Source organism: Lactuca saligna, chromosome 8 (assembly GCF_052625555.1).
Source record: "Lactuca saligna cultivar CGN05327 chromosome 8, ASM5262555v1, whole genome shotgun sequence".
Taxonomy (NCBI): domain Eukaryota; kingdom Viridiplantae; phylum Streptophyta; class Magnoliopsida; order Asterales; family Asteraceae; genus Lactuca; species Lactuca saligna.
Window position 1 is genome coordinate 222,401,336 of NC_136424.1, and position 11,897 is coordinate 222,413,232.

The 11,897-nt window shown below is 32.1% G+C and overlaps 1 long non-coding RNA gene across 5 annotated transcripts; it reads left to right on the forward strand.

The window, feature by feature from the left end:
* The first annotated feature begins 7,829 nt into the window (after positions 1 to 7,829).
* LOC145008384 (uncharacterized) lies at positions 7,830 to 10,287 on the forward strand. 5 transcript variants are annotated; one of them, XR_013663391.1, is made up of 5 exons: positions 7,830 to 8,139; positions 8,225 to 8,513; positions 8,840 to 8,942; positions 9,030 to 9,228; positions 9,960 to 10,287. It is a non-coding gene; the product is annotated as an uncharacterized LOC145008384 (long non-coding RNA). The 5 variants fall into 5 exon arrangements; XR_013663388.1 differs by lacking the exon at positions 9,960 to 10,287 and having other exon boundaries at positions 9,030 to 9,479; XR_013663392.1 differs by lacking the exon at positions 9,960 to 10,287 and having other exon boundaries at positions 8,867 to 8,942; positions 9,030 to 9,479.
* Positions 10,288 to 11,897: the final 1,610 nt, after the last annotated feature.

Here is an 11,897-nt window from a genome sequence, read left to right on the forward strand (position 1 = left end):
TATTGAAATCTTGAAAGTACTGTAGTATTTGTAATAAGTGAATACCATTGTACTAACTACTTTAAGAACAAAAAGGTATTCAATATAACATGTGATCGACCTGTATCCTGCTACCGACTCTAGTAAAACGACGATGTAAGACGCCGTAAGAAATGACATTTGACACCCGTAGGCTTGCAAGTCCCACTGTAGCGAGCAACAAGGTGTAGGATAGTCAATCTAGTATAGATCTATACGCAAACTGACTCATTGTATGATATCGCGTAGTCAACCCGTAGACTTGCAAGTCCCACTGTAATGTATGTTCTCTCTATCTAGCATGTATTGACTCACGAATGAACTGACTCATTGTATGATATCGCGTTCTAGTATCTTCCTAAACTACCCCTATGGTAGCTTACTAGTAATATAACTGGTAGGTATGAACATGTTCGTATACCCTTGCTACCCAAGGGTATTGAATGAACTGGAAGAACCTTTATGACTATATATGTACACATGATATATACCTAATATTTAAACGACCTTCGGACGGGTACCCGATATCCCACGAGACCACATCTCAAGTGCGAAAAGGAAATAGGGTGGATAGCCTTCCGAAGTCTTTTAAACATTCCTCATATAAATATACATATATAGGCATGCAATTTATAATATAAAATCATAAAGTAAGTTTTGTAAACCTTTGAACATAATTATTATCTGAGAAAAGATCGACTTGATGTCAATCTATAAAACGGTTTGAAAGCGTGGGTTTGATAAAACAGTTTAAGTATAAAAGAACATTTTTTTGAAACACAATTATAAATGAGTTTGAAATGAAGCGTATAGAGTAAAGTGTACAACTTAATAAGGAGTTTTAATCATATAAAATGTTTATGAAAATCATTTGAAGGAAACTGTTTTGTAAAATGGTTAATGAGTAGCCAATCATTTGAATGTTGCTTACTAATCACATGTGATTGATATAGTAACTAGCATAATTCTACATGTATCCCCCCCCCCCCCATAAAACATTTAAAAACAGTTAAAACATTGATTAAGGGGTATGAACTCACCTGTAGTAAGTGATTGGAATTGAACGGACTCTATCGTAAGGAAGGATCGGACAAGTGCTTGGTGTCAAGTGAAGACTTTAGACACACACAACGATCCTAATTACTTATGAAGACATATGTATATAAACAATTAGTGATTAAAACACTACTTAAACATGTATAAACATTCTAATGCAAGGTAAACACTTTGGTCAAGTGCTAGGAGGTTAATGGGTTGCAACAAAGGAGTGCAAGACCTCTCATGGAAGTTTATGGTCAAAAGACCATCTATGTTGGAGTTTACGGCCCAGGGGAGTAAACTCCTGGTCGTAAGCTCTCAATAAGGTTCTAAAATGAAGCCTAACATTATTAAAACTCAAGTGGTGAATTGCTTCAAGGCTTAAACAAGTGTTTGGGCTTCCTTTTACCTCCTTTGAGGAGTTCACGGCCCTAGGACCATATCCCTTGGAGATTACGGCCGTAATCTCCCTTGGGAGGATGTTTATGGTGTTTTCAAGTCCCTAAATTAACTAGGAACTAAACTAGGCTCTTGTACTAGGCATTAGAAGAGTTTATGGCACCATTTAGCACCATTTTATGGAGTTCACGACCCTATAACTTCTTGGGTCGTGAACACCTTACTCTTGGTGTTCCAAGTGTGTTTGCTAGTCCTAAAATCATTTAGTTACATGTCCAATTTAGTCTCTTGTCTTAGGTGGGGGGGGGGGGGGGGGTTAGGGCATTTTGTCACTCAAAAATGGAGTTCACGACCCAAGAACTTCCTTGGCCGTGAACTCACTTTCACCCTTGATTCTTAATTGTTTTGGTGGTCTAAACATGTAATGGTAGTCCCTATGTTGAGTTCCAAGGCTTTGAGGGACATTGGGCACACTTTTGGCCCTTAAAATGGAGTTTACTCTCCATGTGTTCTTGGACGGTAAACTCCCAAATCTTGGGGTTTTGATTCGATTTTGATGTTCTAAAATAGAATCTAAGCTATATAATACAAATGGATAGAAGTACTCTCGATTTGGGATAAAAACCCGCAGATCCGTGAGAGAGAAATTGGCTTTTCTCTAGTTGTAAATGTAACTAATGAACGAATATGGTTCTGATTTCTATATACAGTCCTGAGATTTTTGGCAGAAAATATTTTATTCCTGGAATGAACTCTAATATCATAGAGTATTGGAATAACAGTGTTGCACAAAACCGTAGTGCATCCACTCTCCTGATATCTCCTTAAGTGCTAAACCTGAAATACTCAAACTTATACCCAAAGTCTGAAATTTCACTGTAACTGTTCTAAATTTTATTGGCTTGATATGGTTTGTTCAGAATGGAAATTTCGGGTTTTGTCACATTTAGGATCCAAACCGACGCGTTCCTCAACCAGTGAGTTCATACCCCTACCCTTTTTCAAATGTTTTTCAAATGTTTTCAGGGGGAATACAAGCAAAAGTACAAGGAAATCTTGTACTCAAACTTATTATTTTTAGTTCAAATGTCTATATTCTGTATGTTTTTAATATCGAAAAACTATGTAAATAAAATAGTTCGAATTACGAAGTTAGCTTTCAGACAAATCATAGATTTCTTGATAAAGTGTTACAATCTAAATTATATTATATAATCTACGAATAATTCATACTAATCATAAATTATAACTAATAGGAATACGAATACGAAAATACAACTAGGAACAGAACGAATACGAAGATAACTAATAGGATAGAACGAATATGAATACGAAATAACCCCTTTGGATGACGCCAAGACTTCGGAAATACAATTAGTGTACGCCTTGAGTGTCACCAAAGTTTCGAAATTAATTTGAAAGTACGCCTCTGGACATCGACTGAGTTTCGAATACATACGCCTTAGGATGTCGACAGAGATTCAAAAATACATCTAAGGTACTCTTTTGGAAATCACCAGAACATCGAAAATACTGTTAATGTATGTTTCTGAGTGACTCCAAATATTCGAAAATACCACTAAGTATAGCAGATAATCAACATTCGAATGTAGGATAACTAAGATATCAGAATACTTAACTAATACTATAAGTACGGTAGGATAACTAAGATATCAGAATACTTAACTAATACTATAAGTATGGTAGTTAACTAGGAATGTTAATACAAATGCGAATAGGATTAGAAATAGGACTAGGAATGCGAATACGAATGTGAATACGAATCCGAATGCGAATACGAATACGAATACGAATACGAATAGAAATAGGACTAGGAATACGAATAGGACTACAAATATAAGTACGAATACAAATATAAAATACGAATATGAATATGATTAAGAATAGGAATACGAATACGAAGGCACGCATCTAGGTACATTCAAGTGTAACACAATTAGGATATCAGAATACCTAGTTAATATAACAAGTATGATAGACAATCAAATATTACATTGGGATTCAATAACTAAACTTACTTTTAGGAAAATATAGGATTTTCCTAGGATAACAATTGTACATAACCACATTTGTGTAATAAAACAGTTAATCAAACTTTACATATAAGAAAATATGGGATTTTCTTGGATAACAAACTTTTCGGAAAACCAAAGGGAACTTGTACATTTTCAGAAAACAAACATCTTATGAACTCACCAGCTCTATGCTGATTTTCAAACTGCTTCTATTTTCAGGTCCATATTAGACAGGTACCCAACGATCCTTTTTGGAGAAGACGGAACGTATAGAAGACTCGTCTCTACTTTTGTCCATATATACATATGTATAACACTTGTAACACTTTACTTTTGAACAGATGTAAATTCAAATATGTAATGTAATGGTTGTTTACTTTGCTTACTATGTACATTGGATTTGATACTCAACGTGGAGTCCACCCCGGAACGTTTCCGCCTTCGGTTTCGGGGTGTAACATGGTGATGGGTGGTGGTGGGGTGGATGGGTGAGGTTGGTGGTAGTGGTGGTGTTGTGGTAATAATGGGTAGTGGAGGTGGTTGGTAGTGATGGGGGTAGGTGGGTAGGGTTGGTTGTAATAGGTGGTGTGGGTGGGTGGTGGTAGTAGCGGGTGGTGGTGATTGTTGTGAGTGGGTGGTAAAGGTGGGTGAGTGATGGTTTAGGTATGTGGTGGGGGTGCTAGTGGTGGGTATTAGGTCGTAGTTTTGGTGGGTCGTGGGTACAGGTGATGGTGACCGGTGGTGGTCATGGATGGTGGTGTTGGGTGGTGGAGGCGGGTGTTGGTGGCGGGTAGTGGGTGGTAGTGGAGGTGGGTGGGTGGTGGTTATGGTGTGTGGTGGTTGTGGTGAGTGGTGTGGGATGGTGGTGGGTGGTGGTGATTGTGGCGGTTGGTGGTCTTAGTAGGTGGTGGTGGTGATGGGTGGTGGTGGTTGATAGTGATTATGGCGGGTGGTGGTGGTGGTTTATTGAGATTGGTAGTGGTGGTGGTTGGTCGTCGTGGTTAGTGGTGATGAGGTTGGGTGGTGGTTTTTCTGGATGGTAGGTGGGGGTGGTGGTGATGGGTGGTGGTGGTGGTGGTGGTGGTGTTGTTGTTCATATGGTGAGTGGTGTTGGTTAGTGGGTTTTTTAATTTTTTTTACTTATTTTTTTTATTTATATTAATATTATGTGATGATTTTAATTTAAAAAGTGTGTGGTCCAAATTGTTCTCAAATGTTCTCGCAATAAGAAATGTTCTCAATTGAACGCTATATATATATATATATATATATATCTATATATATATATATATATATATATATATATATATATATATATATATATATATATATATTACCAGATCTACACACACTACATACATTCTTCCATGGTTATTTTCTCTCTCTCATTTCAAACTTGAAGAACACACAAACATTACTGCTAGTTAGCCACTTGCAACCACCCTTGACTGCCTTTGCCTCCTACCGTCGGCGAACCGCCGCTGCCTACTACCTCCAACGAACCACCGCCCTCAGATCCACAAGTTCCAGTTGGCACCAAATCTACAATTTCAGCTTCAGATCAACGATTTTCCTCTTCGGATCTACAATTTCAGCTTTAGATCTATGATGTCTCTCTTCAGATCTACAATTTTCGTCTTCAGATATGCTATTTTCGACTTCAGATCTTCGATTTTCTCCTCCGAATTATGAGCTCCGGCAAGCGGTGATAACCACCACCTTCCTCCATCATTGTCGATCGCCATTTGGTTTCAGACCTGAATTTAAGAAGTTGTTTCAGCTTCACTTTCTCTATCTAAAACACAAAACATATCAAATCTGGTGCAATTTGTTTAGATCTGATAGTCGACCTTATCACTACCGACCACCACCTAATATCAGCTATTGTGCTTCGTTGGAACAACGAAAAACGTCACACTCTGCTCTGAAGTCTAGATCTAGTTCATCTCCAGGTCTTCGACATCCAGATTTGATGGAATATAAGAAAACTTCTCCGATTTGCTTCGCCGGAACAATAGATCTGACGGAAATTACCGCCAACAAATATGACATCCAGATCTCATATTACCACCATCGATGTGACTCTACCTCTACAACAACCGATGTCGCACAATCGTTTTTGTTGCCTACCATCAATGCTCATGGATCTGAAGCAAGGGAACAATCTCTGGATATAAGATGCATTGAAGGTGTTTGATGAAACACTTCACCAAAAACAAGGTATGTTTTTAAACATTGAATAGTATGAATAAGTTTCTGAACTTGTTTCTTAAGCTTGGAAAAAGTTTTTTTTTTTTTTTTTTTTTTTTTTTTTTTTTTTTTTTTAGTAATTGTTAAGTTGTTAATGCATGGACTTTATACATATATGATTGTTTCAACTAGAAAAAAAAAATTAAGGTGTAAATGCATGATTTTTTATAAGTCCTAAGTTGTGAATATATGATTTTTTGTAAGTATTAATTTGTGAATGTATGATTTTTTTATGAGTTTTAGTTGTGATTAAATGAATTTTTTATAAGTTTTAAGCAGTATATGTATGAATTTTTATAAGTTTTAATGTGAATTTAAACGTTTTTTTTATTATATTAGTGTTTTCTCAAATAATGTGAATTTATGTTTTTTAAGTTATGAATTGTGATGAATGTTTGACATGAGTGTGTGAACTAAAATCTAATATAACCTCCAACCCCCAAACATCATTAGATGTAATTTTAAACCTATAAATATATTCTATTAAACTATGAATTTGTGTATTAAATTATCAATTAAATGTATTAAGTTGTGAAATAATTATATTAAGCTGTTAATTTTTTTATGGATTTTATTTTTTCATCTAAAATATAAGATGAAAGAAGCATTATATATAGATTTTATTTTCTCTAATTTTGAATACCATGTAAAATTTTAATTGTGGATATTATATAAATTAAAATTTGAAAGAAAAACCAGTCTACATATCTGAATGTATAAATATAACTACTAAGTACAAAATATGGATGTGAATATATAGTTATTGTGTATTAAACTTTGAATTTAATATATTAAGCTGTTAATTTTGTGTATTGATTGTATTAAGCTGTAATTTGATTAAATTAAATTGTGATTTTTTTTTATGAATTTTATGTTAAAATATAAATATTTGTATTGATTTTCTTGTGAGTATTTTTTTGTAAAGTAAATATGTAAGAATATATTAGTTTTTATAATTGTTGCATTAAACTTTAAATTAGTGAATTAATATGTTTATTAAATTATGAATATACTATTAAGCTAACAATGCATGATTTTATATACAGATTTTGGTTTGAAAGAAATGATGGTTACGACGTTGACATATATGGATGGTGCTGATATGTGGTAGTTGATAGTGGTGGTAGAGTTTGGGGCTGACTTTCCTAAATTAGTGAATTAGTGATATTATGATTATGTTAAATTGTGAATTTTGTTTACTAAACTATGAATGGATTGTATTAAATTTTGTATTTTGTATAATTTTTGTGTCAAAATATGAATGTATGAATTAAAATATTAGAATGCAAAAATTATAATTTCACCCTTTACATACCAAAAATACAAAAAAAAAAATCCGGATTTTAACATGTTTTATAAGTATTTTGTATATATTTACTTATAAAATTGGGTTCTTACTATTCTTAATATTTTGTGGTTGTTATTTGAAGCACTCATTCATATATATATATATATATATATATATATATATATATATATATATATATATATATATATATATATATATATATATATATATATATATATATATAAGTCTTAAAAAAGGAGCTTCATTATAAGCCATTGCATCTAATTTGAATGGTCCAAAATGTTAATCCATGTGAATAGAAATCAACCAATCAAGTTCAATGCTTAAATTTTATTACCACTAAAGCACACAATACCATATATTAAGCGTGAAGAAACACATTCAACTCATGACACACCCATCTTACACACATAAAGAATATATTAAATTACCTAAACCAATCTGATTACTCTCCATTCCAAAATCTATACTAATAAATAAAATTTATTTTCTGCTACATGTCATGTCCTCATTGATTTGGATACATGCCATTTTAATAGATTTTTAAAATTTACTTATTTTCACATGTAATTTTCTGATTTGTTCACATATCATAACTTATTTCGGTTACAATTGAGAGAAATAAATGTTTTCTTGAAAAAGAAATAATATATTTATAATGTAATAAATGATATAATTAATGAGAGCTCTAAAATTAATATTAATATTAAATTTAATGTTTAAATATTGATATTAAATTTTTATTTTTAATAAACCCGTAGTATTTAGTTTGAAATAAAGACGCCTCATTTTCTTTCTCTCAGAACACCTAATCCATGTCGCCCTCTCCTCTACCCATACCAGTCAGCCTCCTGCAACACGAACAACCATGAAGCACCATCACCGCTTCCCGTTCTCGCTCCGTCAACATGAGTTTCACCATCACCGAACAACCACCAACACATGCTTCACATCCGTTAACCATCAAAATCCACTTCCTGCTCCACCTCCTCTTGCTCTTAAACGCTCACAGCCACCACCACGCCCTCTTTGTTTCTATCTATAAAAATCCTAGACCTAGATGTACACGCAGCGAGACACACGATCTAGGTATATATTATTTTTGAAATGGCATATCTTTTGGCTTCCTTTGCTCTAAAATTACCATTTTTCCAATTTATTCGTTTTTTTCCAGGCATTTGATGAAGCAATTGCTGATTTGGACACTATTTTTTTGTTTCTATTCAAAATTCTAAAATTCCTCAAAATCTATTTTTTTTTTTCTAACTTTTTGATCTGTATTGTTTGTTCTTTTTGGAATCAGCCTTTGTGACTTCCATATGGTGTATATCTCCATGGTTTTCTTTGATTAACTATAGATATCTAAGGGGGTTTGTCTATAACTCTTGATTTTTAACATCATTGTTAGGCATAACTACTAAACATACCTTATTTTGGCTTCTGAAGACGAAAAGAAAGAAGAGGTAAAATCATTTTTTTTTTTTATCTTATCTCAGTAAATCAATGGTCGTTCTTTCTGATTTATGATGCACTTATCTAATAGAGGAGTAGGGAAGTGTTATGGCCTTGATGAAGAAGGTCACGAGCTCCTTCAAGATATAAAAACGTCGTTGTCTTTCTACAAAAGTTTTGAGTTTCCTGTCTTTACTTCATAATGCATGCCATTCCTTTAAGAATTGTTTTCCTTTCTGTGTATTTAAAAAAAAAAAAAAAAAACTTTCCCTGTGAATTTTTTAGGAGAGTAAGAAGTTTAAGAGTCTAATAAAATTAAGTGTTCATTTTGAAAAAGGGAAATCTGGATTTTTCTGATGTGAAGGAATATAATAGAAGTATAAAGGTTTGGCGAAGTGCAAAGTAGAAACTCGGACATCTTTTATTTGGGGATGATAAGGGTATTTTGTCACTTTCCGAAAAGTTTTTAGTAATCATTACCTGGAACATTTTTTGTGTGGTAACTGTAACTTGCTCATGATCCTTAGGTCTACACATTGAAGACATTGCAAAAGAGGATCTTCATGAAGAGGAAGAAGATGAAATAGTTGATGAAGCAGTTGATGAACAAGAAAAAACAAATGGCAATCTTGTATATTTTCTTTGTCACCAAATGCCTTTGGTTTCGTATTTTTGTTGATCTTTAGAGCATATCATGCGACATACATAACATGGTCAACGAAATTGGTATGTTTCAGCTGACTTTTTCCCAAAATTAGTACCAGGTGTTGATTTATTAGGTTAAAGCATAACTTGGTTTATTTACTCTTCACAATTTGGTTTTATACTTCAAAAAATTTGATGACGAGGATGTAACGTTTATGTGTTGTGTGTCTGATCTCAGATTGTTTTCGTACACATTTAACTTTACTGTTGTATTGAGGTCATATTGAGCCATTTATGGTTCTTATTGGCCCTAATCAAATATTTTTTATAAATCTTGTGCATATATTAAAATTTCGTTAAATGTAATCTGCACAAAAAGTAGTGCTTTTGTTTCCATCTGTTAATTAATTTGTAGCTTATTTTTTCGTTTTTCTTATGTATTTAGTTCTCAATAGATCTTTGTGGATGGTTCTTTTATCATATATATTTCCATGCTATATAATTTGATATGAATAATTGTTAAGTGATGTTTTTTTAATTGACATTCATATATTTTGATGGATGGTGTAAATTTGTTTTAGTAAAGTTGTTTAAGTCGTTAAATGTTTTTAAATTTGTGCATTTAAAAACAGAAGTAGATGTTTTGGTTGTTTTGTATGCCAACAAGGTTTGGCCAATGCTTCTTATTAGTTCTAGGAAATTTTCTTGACATGTTGACATTTAGGGAAGTGCAGTTCAAGATTAGAAAGTAAATATTCATACCTTGTACTATTTAGAGCCAACTTGATTATGAAACTTTTTTTTTCTTGCAGTTGTATACACTGTTTAGCCTACTGTTGTTTTTATGCTGGTTAAAACACTTCATGTTGTTATGGTGGTGAGAGCAAATAAAGGCTCATCATGATGATGTCAACGGCTTGAGCATAAAGTTTCTCTATCTCAATTAGGATATTTCTAAGAAAATTAAAATAAGAATCTAAGAAAAAAGTACTTTAGAGATACGTTATTGATTTTTGTATGTTTTGATGTCCAAGATATTTTTTTTTTGTTACCGACTTACGGTTAGCATCAGAAAATAAAACGAAAGTTTGTTGTTATTATCAGTTTTTTATAATGAAAGATGTTTATCTTTTATTTTAATTTGGTAACGATGTTTGTAATTTAATATCGTAATGGTATTTTGTTAATGTATTTTGAAGTTTAATTCATGAGTATCTTAAACAAAAAACATAGTTGCAAATAAGTTGTTTTTGTTTGTGGTGTCCAAGTTAAATTAAAATTCAGACTTCGAAATTATGTATTGTTTATTATTTTGAAATGTTGAAATTTATATAGAATGACGGACATCAAGTGAAAACCATAAATATTGAATTTTAGTAAAATGATTGATAGAAATATTGGAAAAAAAACAAAATTCTAACATTGAAAAATAAAGTTTAGAAAATTATATGAATTAAACTAAATCTAAAATTTTATCGGTTTGAATAAATTTATAGTTTATACGGTTATACCAACTCCACATGTCTGTAAAAAACTATAGTTTAAGAGCTAAAAATAAATACGAACAAAGTTTATTTGATTGTTAGGAATGAATAATAAACAAAAGCATAATTAAGAGCAAAATATTGGATAGAAAGAATCTAGACCGGTACTAAAATGTCCGGACCGAAAAAAAGAACAGTTTAATATTGTTTTGAAACTAAATTTAGGTAGGTCTAAATTATCATATGTGAAGAAAAATGTTTTAAATTTTGTGTATTCTTGTTGTAGGTTATTTTATGTTATATGATTTATTTTTTTACTTAATTTCTATTTATTTTATAACAAAGTTATTAAGATATTGATAATAATTATAAATCTAACATTAAAATTAAGTTAAATATCATGTATAAGTGTCTGTTCAATTCAAAAGTTATATTTTTGAAATATTTTTTTTGTAGCTTAAAATTTATTATTTATAAAATAATGAATTATATGAATTATGTCACACCCCTAAACCAGAACGGCGGAAACGTTTGGGGGCAGAGGACGTCATATTCAGTATCATAACAGTTCATAGAAAGGAAACTACACACCACCATATATATTAAAGTTTCCAAGATGTTTACATAATTGTATTCATTACACGTTCAAAAGATAAATATATAGACATCATTCAAAAGAAGTAATTAACGCCAGCACGTTAATACCAAAAGTTGATTCCCAAACCTGCTTAGCGGTTCCCTGAGAATACAAGTTAATTCAAAGAAAAAGTGTCAACAATTAAGTTGGTGAGTTCGTAAGTAGTTTAGAAAAATTGGATGCCATTCCAAAATGGGTGTATGTTTTCCAGAAAACTCAGTATTTCAAGTGTGAAGAGTTATGACTTGTTGTGTTGAAATGAATGTATTAGATCCAGAAAATCTCATATTTTCCCTAATGGTTGAGATATGATTTGTTGTGTCTTCCAAGAAAAACCCTTATTTTCTTATAAAAGTATGAAATGCATATGAATGTTCATGTCATAAGTTGTAAATAATTGCACCAGGAAGATCCCTTATCTTCCTATTAGTTGTTTGGTTTGTATACAGGAAAAACCCTTATTTTCCTAACATGACTGGCAGTCTCTAAGACCGAAAATCGCAAGAAAACGACGTTCTTAAAAGTTGTGTCATAGTTTTATATAATAAAGCTATACGAAGATCGCATTTGTTAGATGAAGAATAGTTTTAACAGTTACTCGTTCATAAAAGCATAATACCACAATAGTT